Source organism: Artibeus jamaicensis, unplaced genomic scaffold (genome assembly GCF_021234435.1).
Source record: "Artibeus jamaicensis isolate MK-2021 breed Jamaican fruit bat unplaced genomic scaffold, CSHL_Jam_final contig_233, whole genome shotgun sequence".
Taxonomy (NCBI): Eukaryota; Metazoa; Chordata; class Mammalia; order Chiroptera; family Phyllostomidae; genus Artibeus; species Artibeus jamaicensis.
Window position 1 is genome coordinate 8,808,987 of NW_026521486.1, and position 23,698 is coordinate 8,832,684.

A 23,698-nucleotide genomic window follows, 5' to 3' on the forward strand; every position below is an offset into this window, starting at 1 on the left:
TCTTTCTAACTCATCAAAAATTTGATTATTTACTGCGCACCAACCGTCTTTATAGACCCACCGCTATATATAGCTGTGTAAGTGCAAAGAAATTACTCAACCTCAGTAGGCTACAGTTTCTGTATCAGTGAAACGAAGGTGTCAAACCAGTCATTAGCTTCGATTCATTCTAACTCATTCAATAGTAGTTCCATTTTCATTTTCCTCTCTTATTTTTCTCTTTCCCTGATATGTTTAGGGTCATTTTTTGTCAGGTTCCCCCTTCAGTTTTTTACTGTTATTTTTCTCTCCTTTTGTTTCTTTGTATTTTTTAATGCCTCACGTTCTGCCCTCTCCCTATCTACCCCTTCCCTAAATTGGACATTTTCTAAGAACTTATAAATTTACTATATTTATTAACTCTTTAAAGTTTAGGCAGTAGATAGAATGTTTTATATTTCTTTCTGTTAGATATTCTGTAAACCTTTAAACTAAATTTACTCTAAATTAGATTTATTTTTAGCCACATGAGGAGTACCTGGTTTGTACTCCTATGGTCCACTGCCCTTTGCCAGGTGAGTTTCCTCACAGCATCGCCTCTTGGAGGTTAGCCCGACCAGGCTAGGGGCATCAGCTGTACTTGTGCTAAAGCATCTGATCCATCATGGGAGATCAGTGGGTATGGATGGATGATGACAGTGATATATTTTTTTACTCCTGAGGAGAGGAAGGAAAGACTTTGTGCTTTCCCCTCTAATTTCTCCCTTTTGGTCTGTGACATTTGAAAGAAGTTCTTCTGAAGTCTCAGTAGCTTTTCTCCTTTTGTGAATATCAGCAGCCAACCACGAGGTCACCCGCACCGGATATAACACGAGTGGGCAGCACGGGTGCAAGTCTGTGTTGGTGTCCACATTTCCGTGACCGATCGAGAGAGTTTGCCAGAAGCAGTGTCACTAAGGCTGTTGTAGGAACTAGATCATGAGTGGGGAGAGACCTATTCTATTTAATATAAATCCTTAGTTGGATGGGCCCAGTATTAAGCAACAAACCGTTCAGAAACAAATTGGGCTGTTTGTTCTAGAGTTTAAAATGTTGTTCCTACATGGTAATAGATATTGTAGTGATGATGATACTAATTATAAGGATGCTGATTAGCAGCTACAGATTTTTGAATGCCTACCATTTGCCAGGCTTTATACTAAACATTTTAAGGTCATTAACACATTGAATTCTAACAGTAACCCCATCCATGGTAATGGGTCATGGACTCGCCCCTCTAGTTTCTCCTATAAACTCTAAAGTCAGGGATGGATTCTGTGTGTTCCAGCACTTGGTGTAGTGCAGAACACACACCAGGTAGTAGCTGGTCAGCTGATTTGAGTTCTAGCATACCATCTTGTTTATAGTAGTCAGTCTTTGCCTGCCCTTGCCCTGCCCAGCTCTGGATACAGAAGGCTTGCAAGTTCCATTCTCTACTTTAAATTAGAGAGTTTGGGCTGCCCTTATGTTAAAGAGCTACTTTCCCACCAGTCAGCATGGTCTTTAAATAATTTGATGCCTCATTACCCATGCGCCAGGGGTTAAACATTACCCTGGTAGTCTTGGCTTGGCTAGTCTCTTCGTCTGCTGCTGGTGGCACTCTAGTTTTTCTTGGGAACTTGAGTTCAGCTAACAAAGGGTTCCCTCAACCATGTATTGCTGGTGCCTTTTAAACATTTATTGGGTCCTGCTTCTCTTTTTCTGGCTTTGAGTTTGATGGTGTCCTCCCTGTGTGACTAGAAAAAGTGAGACTTGGCCTTGTGCTCTCACACCGAACGCCTAGAACAAGCACAGCTCAGATTCTGCCAGTTCAATATGCCCTTGAGACTTGGTTGTTTGGGTCATGACCCCTCTCTGCAGGCCGTCCGTCTTTTCCCAGCTTCCACCTGGACAGGTCTTTTTTCAATTTAGTAACTCCTTGCTCCCAGGACTTCATCATTTCCCTATATTTCCATTGTGTGCTGATGTTACATTCAGTCTGAAGCCCCTTGTAACTATTGTTTAGAATGCCTTTTCTTCTGCACTGGGTATTCACAGCCTTCAACTGTAAAAAAATTTTTCTGTCCCTCTGCTGTGGCCAGTGTGGCTCCGTTGGTTGGAGCATCATCCCATGAACGGAAAGGTTGCAGGTTTGACCCCCCATCAGGGCACGAATGGTAGGCAGCCAGTTATGTTCTGTCTTATATCAGTGTTTCTCCCTCTCCCGCCCCTTCGGGCTCCCTCTCTGCTGAAAGCAATGAAAAAATGTCCTCAGATGATGATTAAAGAAATTTGCCCAGACTAGTGTGGCTCAGTTGATTGGGCATCACTTCACAAAGCAAAAGGTTACTTGGCTCGTTGGATTCCCAGTCAGAGCACAGGCCTGGGTTGCAGATTCAGTCCCCGGTTGAGGCACATAGGAGAGGCAACTGCTCGATGTTTCTCTCACACATTGATGTTTCTCTCCCTGGCTTTCTCTGTCCCTTCCCCTCTCTCTAAAAATAAATAAAATCTTTAAAAAATGCATCATTCTCTTCTCTTCACATTTCCTTTGTTCTCTTCCCCTCAAGCCATACAACACATTACTTAGGGAAACCCAGTTATATTTCAGAGCGTGGGTCTTGGAAACATGTTTATATACTGTCCATGTTCAGTTTCCCTTCCTCTGTCTCCCCCAGATAATTAACACAAATGAAAATAGTGACCTTTTAGAATAGCTAGCAAGGGAGGTAGCAACATCCCAACTCCCCCAGGATGCCACTGAGTGGAAGCCAGCTGGCATGAAGGAGCAAAGAAGAAAAGTAAGCCTGTAAACGGGACAGTTTCAGAACCAGGGGACTAATGGAAGCAAGGCCAGCAAGGGGAAGGGGAAGTGCTCTGGTTGGAATGTGGAAAAGGTTGAAACATGATAGTTACAGAGGCAATTCAGAATACATTGAAATCCCCAGGAGCTGTTTTCTTTAAATTTCATATTCCATGTGGCCATGTGTCATTGCATTGGTAAGTAAACTAAATTGTGTTTTTTAATACATCTCTAAATAAAAGGTCAAAAGAATGTAGCTCATTAAGTTCCTTGTTGCCTCCAGACAAATCCTAAAAGTTCAAGAACTGGAACTCGGTGCCTAAAACTTAACCTATGATTTTGAAAGGAAACTGAGACCTGCTTTTAACAGCCATTTATCCAGAGAAGCACATGTTCTGTATAAATCCAGCCAAGTCTCCCACACTGTCTGCCTATATGCTGCATTATAATTGATGTTCATAATGTGACCTATGTATTTCCTGTGTAGTTCTGTTTTACTTTGTTGATTCTTACATATGACAGTTCTGTTAACCAGAAAATCCTGTCGTTCTTTATTTGATTTCATTGTTTCTCTAATGACACAGAAGTTGTTGAATAGCCCTTTTCTATTATCCTTATTGTTTTGTATATAGATTAGTATTTTGAACCTTTTAAACAGATCTTGCCAGAAAAGTCCCTGTTTACATTCTGTGTGTTTAGACCCAGGGTCTCAGACAGGGATGAGGGTGGAAACCAGACTCGCAGGGCTGGGGAAAGAGAGGCCACACAGTTCAGAAAAGAATACTCACACCTGTGAGTCGTAATGGACATTTTACAAAGCAAGACGGTAGCATTCTGAGCTGGTGGAAGATTCAGAAGAGTGGGTAACTAGTACAGAACAAGGGATTTTAAAATATTACAGAAAAAGGGATTAAATGGTTAGGAGATACTGATTCAGAGTCTCTAACTTTCCGAGTGACTAAAGAATTTTCGCTTTGGACAGTTTGCAGTCATCAGAGGTTTTTCAGACTGAAAGATGTGGGGTGACTTGAAGATTCACCAAAAAGACCAAAGCATGACCAAAAAGAGACAATAGATTCTTGACCCCAGATTTCCCCTTGAGGATTTAAAGCCAGGTTGGCTTAAGTAACTGCTTAATAAAAAACAAAGCATGCACCAAATGGACGAAGACCTCTCTCAGTGGACAGCCCCTGGTAAGACATTGGAGTGTTGGAGCTAGAGGGCGTCCTTGTCGCTGGTCCCTGACTTGAAAGAGTTGCAGTGGGCTGGGGCTTGGGTCTGCCTGGCCTTTGGAAGAGGAGGGAGTTGGGGTTTTTGTGAAAGATGATGAGGGTTGGAAATGAAAGTATAGCCCCTTTCATCAAAGGGGAACATTCAAAAGAGGTAGGATTAGGACATGAGCTTGGGGAAAATACCTAAATTAGAAATATTAGTTATTCACCAAGGAATAATAGGAGTGTTTGCATGGAATAACTCCTTAAAGAAGGATTACCTCATAACTTTGTTAATTTTCTGGCTTGTTGGTTCTTAATCTTTATTTTGGGCCTCGAACCTCATTGACAATTTAATGAAAGTGCTGCACTGGGTCCCTGGAACAATGTACATATTTACAACATTTTGCACAGTTTTGAGAGGATCATGGGCCCTGTTATTAATTAGCCCAACCATATTAAGAATGCATCAACCCTTCTGTTATCTGCTACTTCCCAGACTTAGCCAAAATACAGAGAACTTGGTGTCGAAGGAAGTATTTGAACAATATAAGAGGATTAAGTTTGGCACATGGGTAAGGAATGGATTACATTCAAAATAAAAATGTATGTGTGCATTAGGCATGCACTCTTGTACCAGACAATAATAGTGTTTGGATGTTTAAGAACTTGATTTCTTTTCATGTCTCTTTACTTAGTACTTAAAAAAAAATGAACATGTCTTCTCTTCCTGTAAGTGGTTAGAAGTGACTCACCTTTGAAAATGGTTCACTATTCAACTTGACCCAGGAAACCCCAGAAAATCATGCAAATCAGGAGGTTCAAATTTTTGTGTTTACTCTAAAACCACTCATAAAACTGCCCAGGCCATCAAGGGTATGCATATCCGAAAAGTCACCAAGTATCTAAAGGATGTCACTTTACAGAAACACTGTGGGCCATTCCATCGGTCCAGTGGTAGAGGTGATTGGTAGGCGTGGTGAGGCCAAACAGTGGGGCTGGACATAAGGTTGATGGCCTGAGAAAGAGTGCTGGGTTTTTGCTGCACATGGTTAAAAATGCAGAGAGTGCTGCTGAACTTAAGGGTTTAGACGTAGATTCTCCGGTCATTGAGCACATATAGGTGAACAAGGCTCCCAAGATGCAACACTGAACTTACAGAGCTCGTGGGCTAGTAACCCGCATGCGAGCTCTCCCTGCCACACTGAGGTGACCCTCACTGAAAACGAGCAGATTGTTGCTCAGCCAGAAGAGGAAAAGATGTCCCAGGAGAAAATGAAGAAACAAAAACATATGGTCTGGGAGTAAATTCAGTGTAAAGTAAATGCTAATAAATGTAAAAGCAGAATGTTGGTTGTCTTTATTAATGAATATGTTTCAAGTGTCCTTATGAGATGGAGCAAATGAGGTTTTTTCTGATTAGAATTAAAAACATTATTCTATTAAAAAAATTGAAAGTAATAGATACACCTGAGATAAAAAGTATGCTATTTAATGGGCCGGACAGAAGATGCTGGAAAATCAGCTGCAGTCCAGGTGTTGTCATCCGCTGTGACTTGGAACAGGTCATTTACCCTGTTGTATAAAAGGATACATCATAAAAAGATACTGTTACCAAAGTATAATTGTAGGGCTCTGAAAAGCAACAAACACAGAATTGCTTCAAGACACATAACTTCCACCCTAAACCACAGGGAGGGTAGAACTATGAATGGGGAATGGAGATCACAGAGGCCAATGTGAAATTGGATGTTCCCGTAGATGTCCCCTTGTAGTTAGGTGACATACAAAGAATGGCAGGCTGGTTCCAGGTGATGTGTCTGGCGAGAGGGCTTGCACGTATAGGAACTGGAGTCAGAGTGGGTTCACTCACTGGTGCTGAGGCAGAACCGCAAGGCCAGGCGACACCGAAGATCCATGGGTCTGAGTCTGGAGTCCACGCGTACTAGTCTAGCAGGTGAATTCTGATGCTGAGGCAGACAGCCCAGGCAGTGTTTTAGGGATAAGATTCTTGGGTAAGGTGCCTGAGCACTAGGGATTCAAGGCCTCTCTAGTAAATAGGTTTTAGATACCATTTATTTCTTAAATTTTCTCTTATTTAGCAAGTACACTGGGCCAAGCACTGTTGTGGGTGCTGGGAACCATGGCACACGCGATCTGGGTCCTGACTCAGTCCGTTACCTTGTCACAAGCCACTTTTGTGTGTTTTTACACAAAAAAGTGTCCTTATGAGATGGAGCAAATAAGGTTTTTTCTGATTAGAATTAAAAACATTATTCTGTTAAAAAATTGAAAGTAATAGATACACCCAAGATAAAAGGGTGTATCTATTTGTTTCCAGTCAGTTTTAATAGTTTATGTAAGTAACATAAAAACTAGTTTTTAAAAAGCAGTGTGGTAGACAATGTTGAGTATCCCATTGGTAAAATAATTACCTGAAAGTATTTGTGTCCTTTGCTTGATATTTATTTTTTGTTTTTGGCTAAGGTGAATGATGGGAACCTATTCTGGAAATAATAAAGAAGAAACGTTAACTCTGAAATTGATGACCAAATGTATGGTGTGAGCCTTTTCTTCACTATGAAATAATTTCAAAGAATGCTAATTTTAAAAACTAATCAAACATTAATAGAGGAAACATCTCTTGGGTTCTCATAAGCTCTTACCAAAGCAGCAACCTTTAGTTAATATATTTAAGAAACAGTAATAAATAAAAGGCTCTTATGAGGAAGAATCTGCATATTGATTTTGTTTTAGTGAACTAAACTATGTGTTTAGTGAACACATTGTAACCCTGGTTGGTGTGGCTCATTTGGTTAGAGTGTCCTCCTGTAACTGAAAGGTTGCAGGTTCTATTCCCAGTCAGGACATATTACCTAGATTGTGGGTTCTGCTCCAGGCACCAGCATGTGTAACCCACTGATCTGGACACTTAATGATCCCTAGGCTGGGCACCAGTCCCTGGTCCGGGTGTGTACAAGAGGCAACCAGTTGATGCTTCTTTCTCGCATCAATGTTTCTCTCCCTTCCTGTCTCTCTAAAAGCAGTGAAAAAAGTCCTCAGGTGAAGATTTTTTTTTTTTTTTTTAGAAAGTACATTGTAAAGTCCATGAAATGTTTTGGTGACTTTATAAGAAGAAATACATGATATAGTAATTATAGACATTAGATATAATCATTTGTGGTGGCATCAAAATATTAAAAAAAGCCCTGACCAGTGTTGCTCAGTGTGTTGGGCATCATCCTGCAAAGCAAAAGGTCACTTGTTCAATTCCCAGGCCGGCTTGGTCCCCGGTTTTGGGGTATGCGCGAGTCCTAAAGATTTCCTTCTGTGTTCTATGTGAAAGTTTATCGTTTTGTTCGATGAACATATTGGCTCTCTTCTTCCTTCCTAATATTACTTGGGCAGTGGTGTTGGCGTGCCTGGTTATAGCCTGGTAAAGGTAGGTGTCTGGCTCCGCACTTGGCCCTTGCTGACATGGGTCGGGGTGGGGTTGGGTTTGGCTGGATAAGAGTCGTCTAAAAAATAACCTCTCCTGGCAGACCAACCCTGTGGTTGCCAAGAGCAGGCTTTGTCTGCGACCTTTTTGTCTGCGACCTTTGGCGTTCCCAAGTTCTTGAGCTCCAAGTCTAGGCTCCATGTAAGTCAGAAAGAAAATCTAGGGAACTCACCACCATGTCCTGAGGTCCCGATCCAGTTTGCTTTCTTCTCTCCACCTGTAAGAGTCTTCCTATGTTAGTTTAGTATATAAAATGTGTAGGGTTTCAAATTGTCCTTAGTGGGAGCAACAGGCATAAGTATATGTGTTCCTTCTTCCTGGAAGCAGAAGTCACTAGGGTTTTTGGTTTTTGCTTTTTGGGTTTGTTTTTTTCTTTTGTTAATTGATAGTATTTCTGGCAAAGAGAAACCTGTGTAAATTAACATATAAATATAAATGTTCCAAGAAAAATAAATGGTGTTTAAAAATTAATTTGCCCATATAAGTGTGAGTTTGAAAGTTAATTCATTAATATGAATGTTCCAAGAGAAATAAATGGTATGCATGCTATCTTCCAAATTGCTTTCTGTGTTGAGGGTTTTTTTAGGAATTAGAATTCTAAGAACCACATATCTCTAAAGGGTTTCAGGAAACAGATATTTATCTAATTGTGCTATTTGAGTAGAAACTTCATGGCATCTTTTTTGGCATACTACCCAAAAGTTTTTGTTTGTCTTTGATTGACGGCAAGTTTTAAAATACCCCTAAACCAGACTTTTGGGAAGTTTTCCTCAAAATATACTGCTTTCCTGGCCATTATTAAAATGTGACTGTTGATCTGCAGCACGCCCTGCGCCAGCTGGGTCTCTGTCTCTTCTGATGTGTCCCTGAGCGCGCCCCTCTCCCATGCGCCGCCATTTCCGTCCCGGCAGTTTCAGTCTGAGTCCCTGACTCGCCATCATTCATGTCCTGGTTACCTTTTCTAAGCTGAAGAGCCACACTTTGGAAAAATTAATAAAATTCCACAGTTCTTAGTCTGGCCCTTGAGGCCAGATATCTATTGTGATGTGGAATCTTTAGAATTTTAGAAAGGAAATGAGGTACATTACTTTGCGTTAAGGTAGCACCGTGTAGTCATACTCTCTCATGTATTTGCAGCTAGTATTCTTGAATAGTCACACCAGTGACCATTAGGTCACATTTTATCACCAAATGAGTTCCTCTTCCAACACACACACACACACACACACACACACACACACACACACACACACACACACACACACAGAGTCGGGGAGGAAAAAGAAAGTGTTTTCCCACCGCTTTGGATTTGGGGCCGGTGGAAATAGGGTAGTCAGCAAGCTGAGTTGGACAGGGGCCTCTATTTTTAGCCCTGAAATCCGCCCCCGCACAGTTTAACCGCTGAGGTGGTGCTCTGGGCCTGGATTGGCCAGCTGTGATTGTTTCCAGGATCAAAACAAAAGCGGCTATTGGTTTAATCCTGTTATATGGTGTTGATCTTCAAAATCATTGGATTCATATTAGGATTTGGGGTTTAATCCTGTCAGGATCAGAACTAACTTTCATCTTATTTATCCTAAATCTTTCTTTAATCTTGTTAATTATGCCAGACCAATTTTCCAAGGGGGGGGCAGTGTGCGTGTGTGTGTGTGTGTGTGTGTGTGTTGTATATTCATACAGTTTCTTTTCCAAAGACATCTTTCTCTCTGAAAAAGAAAATCCCTTCTCTCACAAAGAACCGGGGAGCTTACACGCACTTCTCCAGAGGAGCATTGGCGTTGCAAGGAGCACATCAGTTCGTGTTCCCGCACCGAAGGTTAGAGAAGGTCTTGGCAAGTCCTCCTGAGCGGGAATCCGGGCTTCACGTTGGATTTCCTGAGAAGCTGTGTGGCACCTTTCTTGAAGAGGGATTTTTTTGAGTGTAGAGGTGGAAGGAAGGAAGGGAGGGAGGGAGGGAGGGAGGGAGGGAGGGAGGAAGGAAGGAAGGAAGGAAGGAAGGAAGGAAGGAAGGAAGGAAGGAAGGAAGGAAGGAAGGAAGGAAGGAAGGAAGGAAGGAAGGAAGATAGTTGAATTAACTATCATTGAAACACCACTCTTTTATAGTGGGACAGAGTGTCAGTTCTTAACTTTGACCTTCACATTGAAATTGTGCTGTGTGCGTTCAGAAAAGAATACACATTTGGTCTTGGATTTCTTTGCTTCCACTTTGTGGACTGTAACGGATTTGAACCTTGTACCGTTTCCTTTCTTATTTTTAAAGGATAATATTAGTGACTGTCCTTTCCCAAGCAGTCACAATAATAGGTTGTAACTAACTATGTGTGTGTTTATATATTTTTACTTATTTCTGTTTTTAGGTGTGGAGTTTTGTAATTGAGTCCAAAATTCTCACTGATTGATTCAGGAGCCAGTAAAACTACACCAAATGACCCCTCTCGGTGCCCCGTGTACTGACTCTTCTTTCGCTAGTCACAACTATTGTTGTGTTTAACTAGCATTAGAATTGAGTAACGTAGATTCTTTAAACTGCTAGAACGTGGTGATTTTATGTCATGGGAAAACAACCCTGATAGACTCCTACATTAATTTTTCTATGCTTACTTCACTTACGACAGTTACTCAGGGATTCCTAAATATAAAAAGTATAGGAAACCATTGTATTATGAATTAAAATCAGGCTGGTTTAGAACTATTGATATTTTATATTCAGCTATCCTTTATTTTTTCCAAACGAAATGGGTAGAATCTTTTTATGCATGAATGTTGGTAGAAGTTCACTTTGCATATTTATTTAAATGAAAAGTAAGGGACCTTCTTTGCAAAAAATAAGAGATGCCTTCCTTTTTGGCAGTGCTGTGATGCTGATGTTGCTGTATGGTGAGAACTGGAAAGACCCTTGCTACCAGGATCTAGATGGACAACTGGGAAGTGTTTGGGGTTAAGGAACTCGCTCCAGGTGATGGAGTGATTGTGCCTGTGTGCACTTTGCCAGAAGTAAGGAGAGGCGACTTTGTTTCCTAATCCTCTTTGGGGGAAGCTTCATATCAGGGCTGCACAGAAATACTCAGTGAAGCAGCTCCTTTATCGTACAGAGAATTTTAATTAAAAAATGTTCTTGCATCATGAGTAGAGTAAGCAACAGCCAGCTACACTGGGCATTTATCGCCTTCAAACCACATTACTGGTAATTGCTGCATTAAATCAAAGTCAGAAGAGATTATAGGTCTGAATTGAGCAAGGGGCTGGCGCCAACCCAAGGATTCCCACACTCCTGCACTGTTGCTGTCACAGAGCCCTGTCCCTGTCGAGATGAGAGTCAGGGGCTGCCTGGCAGCTAATCTGTAAGGCACAGCATGGTGAACACAATCCAGGAAGAGGGGCAGTTGCACGTTCAAGACCCCGTGGCCCCGCCTGTTGGTTAGCTTTTACATCTGAACACAAGGGATGGTTTATCATTGTACATGTTACCTGCACTGCACTTGTGGAGATTTGCTTTGGGATGAAAATCACTTGTACTTTCTCTGCTCCTTTACATATTAATGTTCCCTTCTTGGTCAAGCGTGGTCTTCTCACTTGCGTTGATCACTCAGCAGTGAAGTGTATAGCCCTAACACTGGGTAAGTATGGGAGTTTGCTCTTCCCTTTTCCCCCACTACAGCCTTTCCTCCTCTAACACAACCACAGAGCCCTTGATACCATCTGCTTCCTTTTGAGTCTGCTTATTCCTCAGAATTAGATCTGGCTTTATAAATCAGATAACCCTGAATTTCCTTTGAACACCCTTCTTTTCTTAAATTATTGGCGATCGTGATGGTGGCGATGGCGGCCATGACAACATCAGTTGTAATCTCACGGGCACTGTAGGGCAGGCCTGTTCATATCTTGACTGATTCAGTCATCACATCAGTCCTGTGAGGTAGGTATTATTATCTTCTTTTTTCAGATGAAGGAGCGGAGATGGAGAGATGTTAAATAACCTTTCCAAAGTTACACAGCTAAGTAACAGGCCTGTGATTTGAATCCAGGTAGTCTGGCTTCAGAACCCTGATCTCGTAAGCACACAGCACTGCTTATGTTCACGAGTCAGGCATCCTGCCAGCTGTTACAGATACTTGGAGGAATAAGAGAGACTGTATAGTCCCTGCCCTCCCGGAGCGGGAGAGGCGGGAATCGCTGTGTGCAAATGCTGGGGGGCCTGTAGCCGAGATCCAGCCTAGACTAACCAGAAGCACTTTTCAGAAAACCGGCCGTTTCATGTTGGCTCACATTTCCTGTCTAATTGGCTGCCATACCCATAATCCTCCCTTTTATGAGATTGTCTCCATAATGTTTTAGGGCGTGCTGGTGACTTCCTCCTATGTACTTGTATCAGACCACTCACCTCCCCAAAGAAAATAACTAGTCCTCCACAAACTCACTGAAGTGAGTGGGATTGGAATTCATTTGTTTTCAGTTTTTAACAGCGCTATTGAAGTATAATTGGTGTATAGTAAATAGCAGATATGTAAAGTTTATAACTTGGTTAAGTTTTGACATGTATTCATCTACAAAATCATCAACACAACCAAGATAATAAATGTACAAGGTCCATCTAGAAGGTATCCAGCCATGTAACATGAAGAATAGAGACATTTATTGAAGGGAGATATAAGAAACATTGTATATAGGACAGTGTTGCCTCAGTCACTTTCAAAGTAGACACCTTGGGACCTCATACAGTTCTCCCATTCGCCATCAGCTGCCCCATTGTATTTTCCTGAATCTCATCGACAGTCTGAAGTCTCTTCCCTTTCAAAGATGATTTTAATTTTGGGAAAAGCCAGAAGTTGCTGGCCACCACGTATGGGCTATAGAGGTGGGGCTAAGTCATCTGGGTGATTTTATGTTTTACCAAAAAACTCTGCACAAGATGGGATGCATGAGCAGGTGTGTTGTGGTGTTGAAGCTGCCATTCACCAGTTGTGGCCTTCTGAATCATCTGAATAGTTCCCACAGAGGAATGTTCAAGTTTAACGCAAAAATTGCCACAGATTCATGGTTCTACTCAGTCATTTTGAGTGCAATGGTCACACTGTACACATGCTCACTCAACTGCATCTATTGCCCCCACTGACTAGTGCCGTGGAATCGTCATTGTTCACACATGTGTTTTCCAGTCCACTCACCTTGGCTGCCAGGTTACATTGATGTTGTGCAAACTGTTCTTGTTACATTAACAATGGCTGGACTTTTCCCGGACAGAGCCCACATTGGTCATCTCCAAGAGTTTCCTCGTACTCTCTTGTCATCCTTCCAGCTCTCCTCTTACCCCACAAATCTCCGAGCAACCGCTCATCCGCTTTCTGTCACTGTAGAGTAGTCTGCATTTTCTAATATTTTGAAAAAGTGGAATCATACAATAAATACTCTTTTTTCCCCCTGGCATTTTTTACCCAGCACAGTTATTTTAGATTCATCAGTGTTATTGCATATACCAGTGGTTTGTTCATTTTATTGCCAAGGAATACTCAGTTGTAGATATACCATAACTTATTAATCATTTATCTGTTGATGGACATTTGTGTTGTTTTCAGGTTGAGACCATGACAGATAAAGCTGACAGGAGTATTCATGTGCAAGTCTTTATATGGATATGTGTTTTCGTTTCTCTTGGGTAAATACTTAGAAGTGAAATGGATGGTTCGGATGGTAGGTGTATATGTAACTTTGTAAGAAATTGCTAAGTTGTTTTCGCATTAACTGTACCATTTTACATTCCCACCAGCAGTATCTAAGACTGTGTTCCTCCATAGCTTTGCCAACACTTGGTGCTGTCAGTTTTTAAATTTTAGTCATTCTAGCAGGTATGTAGTGATATCATTGTGGTTTTAATTTTCAAATGAATAATGACATCGAGCATCTTTTGAAGTGCTTATTTACTATCCCTATGCCTTCTTTGGTCTAATATCCAAATCTTTTGCCCAATTTATTTTAAACAAATGAGTTTTTTAAATGATTGAATCTGGCGAGTTCCTGTATATTCTGGGTACAAGTTTTTTTAATCAGATATATGCTTTGCAAATATTTTCTCAATTGTGGCTTGTCTTTTTGTTCTCTTACTGTCTTTTCTAGAGTAGAAGCTTTTAATAAAGTTCATTTTATTACTTTGTTTTTTTACCATTCCAGGTCACAAATGTGTACTTCTAGAATTGTTATAGTTTCATGTTTTACCTTTTTTGGTCTGGTCAGTTTTGAATTAAATGTTGTATGTGTATAAGATATGGATCGAGGTTTATTTTTATTGCATGTGGATATCCAGTTGTTCTCATACCATTTGTTGAAAAGACTATTCTTTTTCCACTGAGTCGCCTTTGCACCTGTGGATCTTTGTGCCCATTTTATTCTGTTGTGCTGGTCTATTTTTATATCTTGACACCAACACCACACTGTCTTACAGACATGTGAGCTTTATAGGATCTAGTAGACTTCAGAACGTGATAGCACAAATCACAGACTTTAGGTACAGTATTTGACTTCTGTACATGCCTGGAGAAAAGGTAGTTATAATCTTTAAAAACCTATTTTTGAATAATGGAACAAAGTGGAGAGAGAGACTGTGTGAATGGGCTGAAAGACTCAATAGTCTTAGGATTTTATTTCTTTCCAAACTAACCTTTAGATTCAGGGTAATCAAAATCCATTTTGATTTGTATAGAAATTAACAAGCTGATTCTAAAATCCATATAGAAATGCCAAGGACCTAGATTAGCCAAAACAACTTTTAAAAAGGAAAACAAAATTGGAGACCTAACACAGCTTTATTTCAAGATAACAGTTATTGAGACAGTATGGTATTGGAGTCACAGTGAGGTAAGCTTACCTCTTAATATTAGCCAATGAGTTTGTGTTAGCTTTTGCCGTGTAACGACAAAACTTGGTGACTTAAAACAATGTTAATCATTGACCTGCCCACAATTCTTTGGGTCAGGAATGAGGGAGGTTCTTCTAGTTTGGGTTCACTGGTTCTGGATGGTGTAGGATGACCTCACTTTTGTGTCTGGCAGTTGGCAACCTAATTGGTCTTTGGGGCTCAACTTAAATAGTTTATCTCCATTCCACTTGGTTTCTCATCCGTCCTTAATGATTCTTCACACGGTAGTCTCAGGTCCAGAGAACAGCACGGAGGGCGGGCCCCAGTGAACAAATATCTGTCAAGTCTCTGCTCACATCACGTTTGCTAAGAGTCAAAGGCCAATGTAAGTCACAAGACCAAGGCCAGAGTCAAAGGGTGGAGGGAAGAGTCCATGTCTTATTGAAGGGGCTCTGAACTATTGTGACCACTTTTGTGATCTACCTCAGAAATATTTGGAGTGAGCTGAGGTCAAAGTTTCTGGCGGGTAGAAGGCTCTATTATAAGATAATGTATGTGGACATATTTATAGACATAAAATAGTTACAATTATTTTCTGCTTAAAAGTTACATCTTTACCCGTATCCTTTATAGTCTTTTTGGATTTAAAGTGACTGTCTCGTCACAGCGATTGGACAAGAAAAGGAAATAAAAGGCATCTTAATTGGAAAGAAGGAAACAAAACTGTCACCGTTTGCAGATGACATGATAGTGTACATGGAAAATCCTATAGACTCTACCCCAAAACTTCTTGACCTAATAAATGAATTTGGCAAACAGCAGGATACAAAGTCAATATCCAGAAATCAAAGGCATTTTTATATACCAACAATGGAACAGCAGAAGCAGAAATTTTAAAAAAATCCCATTCAATATAACAGAAAGAAAAATAAAATACCTAGGAATAAACCTAACTAAGGAGGTAAACGACCTATATGCAGAAAACTACACAACACTGAAGAAAGAATCAAGGAAGACACGAACAAATGGAAACATATACTGTTTCCATGGATTGGAAGGATTAACATCATTAAAATGTCCATACTACCCAAAGCAGTTTACAGATTCAATGCAATACCTATTAAAGTACCAATGGTATATTTCACAGACATAGAACAAACACTTCAAAAATTTCTATGGAACAATAAATGACCCTGAATAGCAGCTGCAATTTTGAGAAAGAAGAGCAAAGTGGAGGGATCACAATACCTGATACCAAACTGTATCACAAGGCTGCTGTAATCAAAACAGCCTGGTACTGGCATAAAAACAGGCACATAGACCAATGGAACAGAACAGAGAGCCCAGAAATAAACCCAAGTCTTAACAGGCAATTAGTATTTGACAAAGCGGGCAGCAACATAAAATGGAGTAAAAATAGCCTCTTCAACAAATGGTGTTGGGAGAACTGAAAAATGAAACTCGAGCACCAACTTACACCCTACACCAAAATAAATTCAAGGTGGATAAAAAACTTAAATATAAGCCGTGACACCATTAAAGTCCTAGAGGAGAACATTGGCAGGAAAATCTTAGATATTTCATGCAGCAACATTTTTACTGATATGTCCCCTAGAGCAAGGAACATAAATGAAAGAATAAACAAATGGGATCTCATCAAAATAAAAAACTTCTGCACGGCTGAAGAAAACTATTAAAATAAAAAGAGAACTGACTGTCTGGGAAGACATATTTGCCAATGATACCTTGGACAAGGGTTTAACCTCCAAAATATATAAAGAACTTACATGACTCCACTCTAAGAAGACAAGCAACCCAATTAAAAAGTGGGTGAAGGACTTAAACAGATATTTCTCCAAGGAGGACATACAAAGGATCCAGAGACACATGAAAAGATGCTCAATATCTCTAGCTATCAGAGAGATGCAAATTAAAACCACAATGAGATACCACTTTACACCGGTCAGAATGGCCATCATAAACAAAGCAACAAACAACAAGTGTTGGAGAGGTTGTGGAGAAGAAGTGACCCTAGTTCACTGTTGGTGGGATTACAGACTGGTACAGCCACTATGGAAAACAGTATGGAACTTTCTAAGAAAACTAAAAATGGATCTGTCTTTTGACCTAGCAATTCTACTGCTGGGATTATATCCTAAGAACGTGGAAACACCAATCCAAAAGAACCTGTGCAACCCAGTGTTCATAGCAGCACAATTTGCAATAGTCAGAAGTTGTAGGCAACCTAGGTGCCCATCAGTGAATGAATGGATCCAAAAACTATGGTACATCTACATAATGGGATTCTGTGCAGCAAAAAGAAAGAAGGAGCTCCTACCCTTTGCAGCAGCAGGGATGGAACTGCAAAGCATTATGCTGAGTGAAATAAGCCAGGCAGTGAGAGACAAATACCGTATGATCTCACCTTTAATAGGAACCTAAACAACAAAACAAACAAGCAAGCAAAATATAACCAAAGACACAGAAATAGAGAAGAGGCTGACAGTGACCAGAGGGAAGAGGGGAGGGAATTTCGTGGGAAAAGGGGAAGGGTTTACAGGAACTAGTATAAAGGACACATGGACAACAAGTAAGGGGGGTGGCAGTGAGGGAAAGGTGGGAAGCATTGGGGGGGGGGGGCTGGGATGGGAGTAAAAGAAAACTACTTGAACAACAATTAAATAAATAAATTTAAAAAATAAAGTGACTGTCTCTTGTCCTATTATTTATGGTTACACTTTACTTAAAATTTTTTTTTTTTTAGAGAGAGAGAGGAAGGGCAGGGGAGAGAGATGGATTTTGTTGTTCCACTTATTTATGCATTTATTGGTTGCCTCTTGTATGTGCCCGGGGATCGAATCGACAGCCTTGGCATATTGGGATGATGCTCTAACCAACTAAACTGCCCAGCCAGGGCCATGTTACTTCTCAGGCATACTTATTTAGAGTGAAAGAGTAATGAGAGATGCTTTGTTAATAACAAAGTACTAATTTCTGACCTCACAGTTTGCATGCCGTGTCTCTCACTTTAATTAGAATGATGCATTTCAGCTGAGCATTGCTTAAGCATGCTTCCCTTTGTACCGTGTGTCATACAAAGGAGTGTTGATGTAGTTAACTGTGATTTGCTGTTCTCTGGTAGGTATCATTTATGGCATTTTTATTGGGGTAGAAAATTCAATTTTCACAGTACCTTCGAACCAGTAGGACTCCCATGAATATTTTCGATGCAATCGAGAAGAGCTTCGTGGAGCATAGTAGCATTTAAGGTGGACCTCGAAAGGGTCCACTCTAAGATTTGGACATTCAAATGGCCAAGAAAACAATATTATCAAAGGCAAAGAGGCAAAACAAAAAGAAAAATCCACCTTAATAGGGGCAATGGTTGGGTATCTGTAATTATTTTTGTACTTTATCACCACTTGGAAGACAAAGAAGCATTATGTGTATTTTCATTCTGATCATGAATTTATCAGTTTTGCTGCTGTACTTTCACTGATGCTACTAAAAGACCTGTCTCTCAAAACTTACCTTGATTTTCCATTTGCCAAATTCAGTCATCTTTTCTAAATTCTCATGCCTTTTAACCTTCCTGTATTTCTACTCGACATTTTGTTATATACTCATCTCTGTTACCAATTTATGAAATACCTTCCCTAGTGTAAAGGACACAGGATTGAGGAAAAGTAGCAGGTGTCCTCTGTGTCCTGGCTTTTGTGAATAGTGTGCGGTCCTGCTTAATCTTTTTATCCACTGTTGCTATTTCTGCCTTCTAGGGGTAAGTATTCCATAAGGTTCTATTTTTAGCCCTTCGCCTTGTATCTACAGTTCCCTTTCCTTTCCTTTCCTTTCCTTTCCTTTCCTTTCCTTTCCTTTCCTTTCCTTTCCTTTCCTTTCCTTTCCTTTCCTTTCCTTTCCTTTCCTTTCCTTTCCTTTCCTTTCTTCTCTTCCTTCCTCTCTTCCTTTCCCCTTCCTCCCTCCCTCCCTTTCATCCTCCCTCTCTTTCTCTCTTTCTCTTTTCCTTATGCTTTCTTCTCTATTTATCTTTTCTTTTTGGAGATGCCTAGTTGATGTTCAATAAATGTTGTGCAGTGGTAATGTGGGAGAAAATCTTGACCACGTCGTGGCCTTGGCTGTTCCTTCCTTACTCCTGTGGAATCTTCCTTTCTCATCCTGGCCTCTCTCTCCTGGGTCTTCCACCTGCATCTCTGAGTACTTTTTAGCCATTTCCTACTGGGTGTTTTGCTGTGACTTCAAACCAGTTCCCTGCTTGCAGGCTGCTCCCCTGTACATTCTTTCTGCAGCCACCAAACCATTTCCACGAGCTTGTTTGTGTGGCACTCTTTCTCTCAAACACTCTCTGAAGGTAAGGTCCGAAGCACACAGCTTGACTCATGTCCTTAAGCCCGCCGCAGTTGTTCCAACCTGCTTTTCTCGCCATCTGCCGCTCTTCACCCACAGCCACGTGGACAGGTCAAACTGATCCTGAGTAAGTCTTGCGTATTTCTGACTACGTATTTGGCCTACATATATATCTTTATTTCCCCCATCCCCTTCACACTCTCTCGTCTTTTATATTATCCCAGTACACAGCACTCTTTGGAACCTTCTAAGATTATTGCAACTAAAGCCAATTTCCTACCTTAGACCAGTGGTCTTTGCAGCCTTTGCTGAGGTATTCTACCTTGAACCCTAGCTAGTATCTTTGAACACTTGGTAGGATTGTGTCATAGGCCGAAGGGGAGGAAAGGGAGATAAGAAAACAAGAATAAGAGAGTAGAAAAGAGGAGGATCTTACATATTTTCTGTTTATCCAGTACTTGGTAAGTCGTGAGGTCCCTAGGGTTGTGGATGGTGCAGATTCAGCCACCAGTTATGTCCTCTGGCACAGGATTGGTGCAGCAAGTTATCTACTTTATCCTTAGCAACGCTTACGTTTCCTAAATCTCCAGATCATTTCCAGATACCTCACTCCTAAGTGTCATGAGGGCTGCTTCTCTCTGACATCATTCCGTTCTGTGTCAGAGGCATGTGCTGGGTGTGCCAGCTGTTGAAACTTCGGATCTGCAGGTTTCTGCTATAAGATACATAGCAATGTATACAAAAGGACGTTTTCTGTGTTCACATTTCTAATTGATCAGTACACAAAAATTTTACCATGTAAGGTATTTATAATGTCGCAGAATGTGAACTTTTTCAAATGGTGTAAATTGGCATTATCAGCAAATAATTTGCCTATTGTTGAGAATCGGTCTATTCTATTCTATTTCTGGAATTTTTGAATGAATATAGTAGTAATTAAAATTTAAAAGAAATATCCAGTGTGCTCTGAGGGAGGGAATCAGTAGTAATATATGAGTTGAAAACATCACAGAAAGAGGCAGGTAAAAAGACAAGAAGTTGTCACTCAAGTATTGCATTATTTTGCCACTTTTCTGAAGGGCTCATTATTTCATCCAGACCTGGGCAGAATATAGGTAAGACGTGACTAAAGTTGTGTGTTGTCTGGATCCTCCAGGCTTAAATGCGAGTTTACAGCTATGCCATCATGTTAGTAAAGCAAAGGTGGTGATATAAATTAGAGACTGAGAGGTCACTAATTTTTACAGTACTTATACTCAGAATTTGTTTGGATTCCTTAAGTTTATAAATTATAGGAGTGATAGTGCTAGTTTAAATATATTAGAACATACGAGAAGTTTATCTCTAAAGTAATCAGTGAAAACCACCTACCTCCCCACCATTTCACTCCCTGGAGGTTTTGGTTTAGTCTTGTGCCTATACTGTAAGTGTGTGTGTAAACATGATGTGTGCTGTATGTGGCATATACCGGTATACCGACCAGTCAGGTCTGTGTGCATACATAAAGATGGGCGAGTAAAAGTAGGTTTATGCCTGTAAGTCCATGGAACAGTTTGTCCTTGTATTATTGTTTATTATTATATTATTTTCCATATGAACAACTGTAAACTTACTTTTGCCCACCCCAAATATGACATAGAAGATATATAAAGATTATAAATGATATCCATAATTTATTGATTGACATAGGTACATATGTGCATTATAAATATGTAATCATGCTTTACACATTATTCAGCAATATAACTTCTACTTAATAAGGTATCAATCACATCTTTTCACTATATATATATATATATATATATATATATATATATATATATATATATATCAATCCTCAAGAAGAATTTAAAGCTCCAGAAATTGACTAGGCCCTCAAAAACTTATTTGGAGACCACTTTTGGGTTTAAATTACAGTGGCACACCAGTAGTCATCGTTAATTCATTCCAGAACTTGTGACAAGTGCTGACACTTGACAAGTACCAAACAATAAAGCATTTTCTTTTACAGGGCGGCGTTGTGACTCATACAAGGCAGAGTCTCATAGTTTTAGTGGTGAGAACATGATGTCATGGAAGTGGTTCGTTAGGAGCAGCTTTTGAAAAATGTTACTTCCTGGATGAGGAGTTGCTTACAGTGCTTGATTTCGTGCTGTAGCATCATTTTGCCCTTGGTTTTACCTGTGCACTCATTTATGTCTCCCGTGTAAAGTCCTTAACAACAGGGCTGCATCCGTTCCTTTCTCCAGCGCTTATTAGTACAATACTTTTTGTGTAGTAAATGTTTAGTAAATTTTGTTTTTTTTTAAGATATTTTGTATTTGTTTTTAGAGAAAAGAGAAAGGAGAGAGAAAGTGCACTAATTTATTATTGCCCCTTGTGTATAGTACATGTAGACTCGAGTATAATTTAATGTGTTGTATTGGTCCTCTTAATGTCCTAGAACTGATTTAGGTAAATGTTGAACCAAGAGAGCTATCTTGGGTGTACTAAAGCATTTTGACTCATAAAAACCAATTTTCTGAATGATCCTGAAGTAAATTGCAGTGATGATAAAAGGAGAAGAATTACGCTGGGGGGGGCACACTGACACGTAAGCTCTCACAGATGCCTCACAGCGAGGTTCCTCCCCGTGCTTTAGTCTCACTGAAACATGTTACACTATCACTAGTGCTCCAAGAGTAGGGAGAGTGTAACTCCTGAAACTGATTTGGAATTACTTACCATTTTGAACTGTTGAGAGATCGCTCAAGTAGGGGATTTCTTAGGAGCAACAGTTCCAAATGATGTGTCTCTCACTAAGATTTGTTTTCACTTTCCGCTCACACTATGTCCTATTTTCTAAAAATTACTTAGCAGCACTCTGGTTTTTAGACCGGCCATTTAGGCTCTAAAAGCCTACTCTTTAACCTGCTGAGCTTTGTCAAACTGAGTTAACACCTGTCCATGCTCGTTAGTGCTTTTAATAACTGTTAGAGAAATATGTGCGCACATGTGTGTTTGTATATAATGGTAGGTTGGGTGCAGCAGCTTCCTAAAATGGGAAAAGCAACTGGCTTTTCTGAAAAGACCTTTCCACCCCCACCTTTTTTGCAGGCAGCCAGAGTTAATCCTTACATGTTTGATTGGAACAGCTGAGAGAGTGTCTTGCATATCTGAAGGTCTCCAGTGGACTCATGTTGCCTCAGAGTTGGGGCCACCTTCCTCTTTTCTAGTGCTGATCCTGCCAGCTGTCCTGGCCTCTGTGGAAGCCGAGTGAAGGAGGTGTTAAATGATACACAAACATACAGTGTCATGAAAGGGATCCCTTTACTGCATGTAGCAGTGTGACTCCTTTTTTCTTCCATTCCTTTCCACGACACAAGGGTTTTATACTGTTAATCCCAACACCTGTCCCTGCCGGAGACATTGAGAAGGGGGATGTGGTATGGTACGGTATGGTATGGGGGTGTGTGTGTGTGTCTGTGTGTGTGTGTGTGTCTGAGCATGCGCGAGGTACTGCCCAAGAAGGAATAGAGAAATAATACCAGTTCCATCCGCCTTTCCATGTCCTGGATTGGGAGTGTTCCCTCTGGCGCACTTAAAGCCTGGAACATATACATCATTTTGGATCCTGGACACCTTGTGCTTCCTATCTTTTCTGTGTACCGCTTTAAGGAGCCCCTGTTCCCTCACTTGGCTGTCATTCTCTGCCTCTTGAGTTTCTGGTCAAGTTGTCAGTAAAATCAACAGTACCAGCAAATCCCTAGTGCAGTTTTCAGTCTGTAGTAACTCAGTTTCAGCTTTTTGCTTTTTTGAACATTTCTTCTGTGTTGTGTTGAATCTTCCTGGAGTGGAAGCGTGGGCTGAACGAAGCTCCGGCTTCATCATCGGAGCCAGCGTACCTATCCGCCCAGACTGGAAGTCAGCCAAGGATTTTTTGGTGCTACCTAGTTCCTTTGGACAGGACAGTCAGTTCAGACAAGGCGAAAGCTCAGGCACTTTTTGGTACTGTCTTTATCTGAAGATTTTTTCCCCCATTGCTATGTATGGTGTATATTGTATGGATTATCAATATCCTGTTGTCCAGGTAAGCTAAGGGTTCTAACTTGTTTTCAGGTACTTTTTGATTGATGTGAAGGTTTTGTGGTAGAATGAAATGTTTACAAGCTTCATGACTTTGTACCTGGGTGTAGATTTCCCAAAGTTTTTTGCTAATTTGTTCTGTGTAATAGGAAGCTTGAGTTTTGCATAGTGTCTGGGCAAAGGTGCTTGCTTTCAACTCCAGAAGTTCTGCAACTTCAGAGAGATTTTTGTGTGTTTGTTCATGGGTGTGGGCATGTACTTGAGTGTTTTAAACAGAATGGGCTTGGCTTTATAAATAACATAACCCCCATATGACAGTAAACTTTAGGCTTTGTTTTGAGGAGATGAGAAGCACAGGTGGAAGTTTCCAAATGTTGTTGCTGTATTTTAAGAAGGGTAACATGCAGTAGAGGACACTCTCCACACTCAACATTTTAGACTGTGTTGTGATGTGATTAGTGGCATCTTAGTTATTAATTAACCTGTTGAAATCTAGAATCAGAAAATGTTAGGCCGTTATCAAGCATGCTCCAGACATTCCGGATTCTGATTCTAGCTGTGATGTTAACCACCTTCGTGTTCATGCTCAAAACAGCTTCGTTTTCCTTCCCTTCACTTTCCTTGTATCTGAAATGCAGGGGTTGAGCCAGATGACCTTTCATTTGTCATGGATTCTTCGAAATATTAATTGTGCTGAAAACCTAGAACAGGAAAGTGAAGTGCTTAATACAGTTAATTCTGAATTATAGATATGACTTGGTTTCTCAGTTTCTTTTAGTTTCTTTGTGTTTTCTTGGCAGTTATTTTTTTCCCTTTGGCCATTTTTCTAATAATTAGCTCTTAAATTTTAGGTTGGACAGAAATACATAGGGTCAAAGATAGTGACTAACCAGTACATTTTTATTGGGCAT

The 23,698-nt window shown here is 40.5% G+C and overlaps 1 protein-coding gene and 1 pseudogene across 18 annotated transcripts in view; both read left to right on the forward strand.

Moving 5' to 3' along the window:
- Positions 1-23,698, forward strand: part of RBFOX2 (RNA binding fox-1 homolog 2) — a 259,307-nt gene that overhangs the window by 143,912 nt on the left and 91,697 nt on the right. The gene's annotated exons all lie outside the window — the stretch shown is intronic.
- Positions 4,711-5,382, forward strand: LOC119060328 (60S ribosomal protein L17-like; annotated as a pseudogene).